The following is a 6,199-nucleotide window of genomic DNA, read 5'->3' as shown; positions in this document are numbered from 1 at the left end:
GATTGAATCATCTCAATCAATATGATTCCCTATACCGGGAACCCATCTAATCTAAACTTCAAAACCCATATTCCAGAATCGATATTCATCCTTTCATTGAAGCCACCCCTTGGCTTGACTAAGAACACCACCAAATACACGAAATGAAGTACCCAAAACACATCGATCGCGAATTTTAACCAATTCCAAATCCATAAGATGTACTTAAAACCTTAAATGAACCATTGACTACCTAACACACCATTACCAACCATTTCTCCTATGAGCAAAAATGATCGATCCAAGAATTTCCACATTTACCTCCAATCCTTATCAACTCAAGTGTTACCCCACCTGGTAGATCACTCGAGACATCCCTAACAAATTTCGAAAATCCAAGCCCTAGGGTTTATTTGCCATAAACCCTAATTTGTCAAATTCATACTTTAGTATCAAATCTAATTGAAAACAACAAAAAAAAAAAAATCTCTGATACCACTTATGGGTTTTATACATAGCAAACAATCCTATGTGTGCATGCAACCCTAATTTGAGGATCTATGTTTTCACTATTAGACATACAAGTGTTGAACAAAAAAACTAGAAACCCTAGGAGGCACATGTAATTTTTGAAATTAACATATAATTAGGGTTAGGATACATACCTTTATTGTTATATTGTAATAATAATCAAATCCTTGAAGATCTTGAACTTTTGGCCCTTAGCCTTTCTTGGAGTGCATTGGACGAAATCCAACCATATAGGGGTTTATATAGGTGATAAGGAAGGTTTAGGATAAGGAAGGTGTATCTTAGATAACCCTAATCCCTTAACATCCCCCCTAAGGCTTCCAAGGCTCCCTTAGAGCCCAAGGGAACCATAGGATCCTCTAGATTTCGTTCCCCACCTTTAAGGGAGGTTCTAGAATGCTCAATGCTCAACTTTTGAACATTGTCACCTTTAATTCCTGCAGTTTCAATTAATTCCTTTAATCCTAAAATTAATTCCAAACTAATTTTTGATTAAATATTAATTAAACAATATGATTTCTAATTAATATATTATATCCATAATACATTAATAAAGCATTTATCTTAATTTCAAATTAATTTATTAACCAAGTCATAAATTAATAAATCATTTTTCTCTCTCCAACTGTTATCCTATTCAATTGCCAGGTTTGAAGGAAACCCAAAAGGACATTGCTACTATCAATTCAAGTACATACCAATTATAGTTATAGGCTTAGACACCTAATCCAACATGGTTTACATCCTAACACCAAAAGTCACAAACTTGCTCACTCCTCCTCTGAATCCGGAAGACTGAAAAGGAAAAATCCCTACTAAACATAGAGATATCCTAATCCTTCGATAAACCACACGCTTCCATCTGAAAACACCAAGTCGATTAAAACCATTGTTCCTTCTTGAGTTCTGCGACTTGAATGCACAGTCTCGAGTAAAACCCTCGAAACCTCCAGAATCGACAAGCTCATCAACGTCTGCACCATTCAACCCAACCCAATATCGCCACTAGGGCCCAAAAAATTACCAGACCTATCCTCAAGCCCGATCAACCATAGTCAAAAGATCGACAGATACATAACCACTTCCACGAATCATGGTATCAATACATGCTATCTTTCCCGACCAGCCCCTAGAATCCCTAAAACTCTCCTCGATTCGAGTATGGATCTTGTGCTTCCAGTGGTAGTGGATGTTGATTTCTCCATCAGGGTTGTGTTTTCCTGACTCTTGTGCTCAAGGTAGAGAGAGCAGATGTGGGTTAATGGATATTTAAGATAGGATATGGTGATCTCCTCATCGGTTCTGCTGTAAGAAGATGGATTTTGGTTAGTACCAAATCATTTCTGTGTCACAAGAAAAAAAGGATATTTGGTACTTGATGGTTCTTTTTGTTAAATGGCCAAGGTGAAGTCCATGTTACAGATGGAATATGTATCGAAGATTCCAGATGGTCAGGTGTATCCGAGCTGGGGGGGGGGAGAGGGCATCGAGTGTTTCCTATTTTAGGACCCGAAATAGTTTGGTAGTTATGTTGGGTATGTCGGAGCTATATTTTGAGCATCTGTAGGGTATTCTTGAAGCTTCAAGAGGAGGATGAGGGTGTAGATCAACTCTCCAAGTTTAAGGTTTTATGTGCATAAGTTCAGTTCAGAAGGTGCTCCGATCGATTTTGCTATGTTTAATGGGAGATGTTGGGAGAAAGGTCTCCAAAGTCTCAATATGAGATTCGTAGATTTATTGTTCTAAGGATCATCTTGTGTTGTGATATGCATTCTAAGAGTCAAGTCAAGTATGTTCATGGTTAAACCGGTCTGCGGCTTTAGTGTTGTAGACGTCAGTCGATGATGGTTCAAACACTAAGTGGGGGAGAACTGAGTATTATGCTTGGAGAATCATCAGTCGGTCTGATTTTATGGTTTCATCATGATAAGATAGAGTAATATGCAATTTAGGGACGTTAGATTTTAGTTTAGGTTTATGCTTGCGTGGTGGAAAGAAGTGGGCTATCATCGAAGTGTTCGTGATTTGGAAGTTTCTCGTTGCATTCCTCAGGTATCTGTTGGAGTCCTCCAAAGATGCGGAGAATTTAATGTTTGGTCAGATCGTGGGTGTAGAGAAAGTTTCCATTAGGTGTGTGTGCTATCCTCATAGCAGGAAGCTGGTGGGTAAGGAATTTGTTGCGGTCAGTTTCTTTATGCTAGATCCATGGACCTAGATGGAAGAGTTAAAACCACACTAATTGTGTATCGAGTATGGGAATCATGGTTAGCCCATGATAGGGTTTGTTATTTTTTGTTGATTTGGCCAATGGTTGATCTGTCTCAGGGTTCGTTGACGTTATTCGAAGGTTTCATGTGGTATCAGTTGAGGTTGCATTTGATGCGTCAACCCTTAGGTAAATTCAATAAAGTTTGTATAATGGCCTCTATTTAGGTGTTCTCTCGACTTCTTGGTTATGGAATTTTGGTCCCTAGTGGGTTTGAGATAACATCTGTCCTTGGTTATTAGAAGATCGGATATTGGAGAAAAGTTGTTTAGTTTTTAGGTATCATCGTGGTTACACAAAGTGCGGTTTTGGTAGGTCGCGTTGGTTGGGTTGGTATTTGGATTGATTCGAATAGGATGTATGGCATCATTTATGGATAATTTTTTAGTTCTTCTCCGAGATTAGAGGTTTTATCAGTCTTTTGCTCATTGATGGGATATTTTCAACTTCCTCAAGGTATGAGACCTTGTTGTGGTTGCTAGTAGAATATGTTCAGTAGCGGTTGAGGTTCGTCGTTTCGCTCAATTCTCTAGTACGTTATATTTTTGGGTAAGATCACTACTAAAAAGGAACACAATTGGCTGGGGAGCGTTGTGTTTCCTCCTAGAGGGTGTGAATTTTTGTGATTTCATGTTGGATCAAAGGTTGATTATCTAGCTTGTCCTAGTGGTGCGCTGTAACACCCGATTCAAGGTACTTTCATTTTTTACCCTTGGCATGTAAATATTTTGCGGATTTGGTCCCTAGGGGAGTTTTGCCAATTTCAGAAATCATGGGAGTACGCGAGGCGTATGAATGCAGGGGACAAAACCTAAAATTTAGGGTTTGGACCATATTTAAACAACATTATGAACCTTGATCCTCTCATTTCTCAGCCTCCATAGTCCTTTGAGTCCCATTTCGAAACCTTAGCCCGTCTTGATGAGATTTGAACCTGTTGTGTGTGTTGGTGAGATTTGAGGAAGGAGAGCTTGGAAGAAGGAGTTTTGATCAACGGAGACCTTATAGATCCAGACTTCACACACCATTTCCAACTTCATTGAGGTAAAAAGCTCGAAACTTGCTCATTGTATGCTTAGATCAAGTCTTTATGAGGTTTTGGTCCCTTTTTGGTCCTATGATGATATCTAGTGGTTTTCTTCCACCCTAGAAGTTATGAGTTGCTTCTTTTGATGTTTCTAAGGTCCCTAGTCCATAAAGTTAGCATCTTGATGGTTGTGGATCAACCATGCAAGTGTTTATGTCCATTTTGTAAAAGTAGAATGCTAAAACTAAGGTTTGGGTTCTTTTAAGCCATGCAAAGGCTCCAAGTTCATGAATTTATGGATTAAGACGTTTCACAAGACTTATTTATGAAGTTGGACGAGAAGGTCTTTAGGGAATAAGACCCTAAGTTGGAGTTGGGGACTTTGGCCAGTACACCGGGCATACTCCATAGTTCGCTGAGCGTACTAGATCAGCAGGTCGAAGGTCAGGTCAATGTGCGTACGCAGGGTATGCAGGGCGTACGCTGTGATTGGGCTCTTTTCATTTTGGGCCTTCTTTTGGACTTGAACACCCTTTGGACTTTGAGCCTTAGCTGGATTTTAGGCCTTGTATATGTTGGGTCATAGTTGGAACTTAGGTTTATAGGTTGGGCCATTATTGGGCCTTCGACCACTATAGGGTTATTGGGCCAAGCTAGTTGGGCCCAATAAGGAAAAAGGCAGGATAGTCTTTTACCCTGGAGGTTAAGGGTGTTGGGTCGGGGACCCCGGTTATGAATTTGACCTAATTATTAATTAGGGTATTGTTTGATTGTTTAGTGCGGGGATTTTCTGGATCAGCAGTCCGAACATTTCTATGATTTTCAACAGTTGAGGCGAGTCCCTGTAACATTCAAAAATATGGTCCCAAAAATTTCATTTTTATAATAGATAAAATAGTATTTTCCAACATCATCCAAATATTTAAATAAAAACCAATGTATCAATTGTCGTAAAATCAGAGTAAAACATCATAAGCGGAATCCCAATGGTGTGTGCGATGCAGTCATCCCGAGCTCTTCCCTTTACTACCATAAGTACCTAAAACATAAACTAAAATCTGTAAGCACGAAGCTTAGTGAGTTCCCCCAAAATACCACATCGCAAACATATAAAAAAAACTTATATTGGGCCACGCCCTGTCATCGGTCCCCGCCCGGTATCGGGCCCTGCCCGACATCAAGCTGAGCTCAGTAAACGGGATCCACCCAACATACAATAACATATATCAAATGAACACATAAACATGCAATAATCACAAAGATACATAACATACAAATATTCATCAAGCCCCGTCCGGCATCGAGGCTTAACCCGGAAAACATATAAACACAAGCCCATGCAAGAGTCACAAAGACAGCTAGCATACTAACAACATATCATAAACAAGGGCCGACATTTGTGCCTTCGACCAGCTAAACCCGGTAAGGAAACTCACATCTATAAGCTAATTGAAACGAATGATCCCTAATTGTTGGTCCTACAACCCTCTGAGCTAACAATTTCCAAATAAAAGCTAATCGACAAAGAGATCTACCTCGTTAACCAAAAATCACTACTTGGGGTAAATGACTATTCTACCCCTAACATAACTTGGTCCTTAAATCCCAACCGATGGCCCAAAAGATAAACAATCGCATGAAGCTCAATATATAGCCCAATTTCTAATTCGGCCCAATCCTTTCGCATGGGCCTTAGCCCAAGGCCCAATAATGTTTCTCAAGCCCATTGGTCCAGTTCCAAATGGTCCACCACCGCACAATTCACTAATCCATGAAAACGACCCAAGCAACGCAAATCCCAATTCAGTGAGTTTGCGGGGCGTAGTAATTTGTACTCTAAGCATACGAGCTTGCACGCCCAACGTAGTCTCCTATTAAGCTAAAATCCCAAAAAGCACTTAAACCCTTAAGATTTGAGGCTCAAAACATAGATTTGAGTCCAATGAAGGGTCTTAACCCATAAAGTCGACCACTTGGTGGCTCGCATGCCCCCAAATGAAACCAAGCTTGGAATATGACAACCTACTTCCTTTAAAATTACCAATACTCATGCACGGATGCTTCAAGGCTTCCAAAATGGTAACTTTATGACTTAGGGACTAAATAACACCAAGGGTAGCAACTCTAAGTTGAAGAAACAACTTTGATCAATAAAGCTTCATCCATGGGACCAAAAAGGTCTGAAAAATCAAACCCAAGAATTCTAAGCATTCATAAGGCAGGTTCTGAACTTTATACATCAAATGGGTGCTAAATGATGATGATGTTTCGAATATTCAAGCTCAAGCTTCACTAACTCTCGTTCACCAACTTCCTCTTCCAAGCTACCAAAAATGAACTCGACAATGTCAAGAGCACACAAGGATGATAAGGGTTAGATTTTAGGGTTTCTGAGC

This window comes from Lactuca serriola, chromosome 8 (genome assembly GCF_051521515.1).
Source record: "Lactuca serriola cultivar US96UC23 chromosome 8, Lser_US96UC23_V15, whole genome shotgun sequence".
NCBI classification, from domain to species: Eukaryota; Viridiplantae; Streptophyta; class Magnoliopsida; order Asterales; family Asteraceae; genus Lactuca; species Lactuca serriola.
This window is presented reverse-complemented; position numbering follows the sequence as displayed.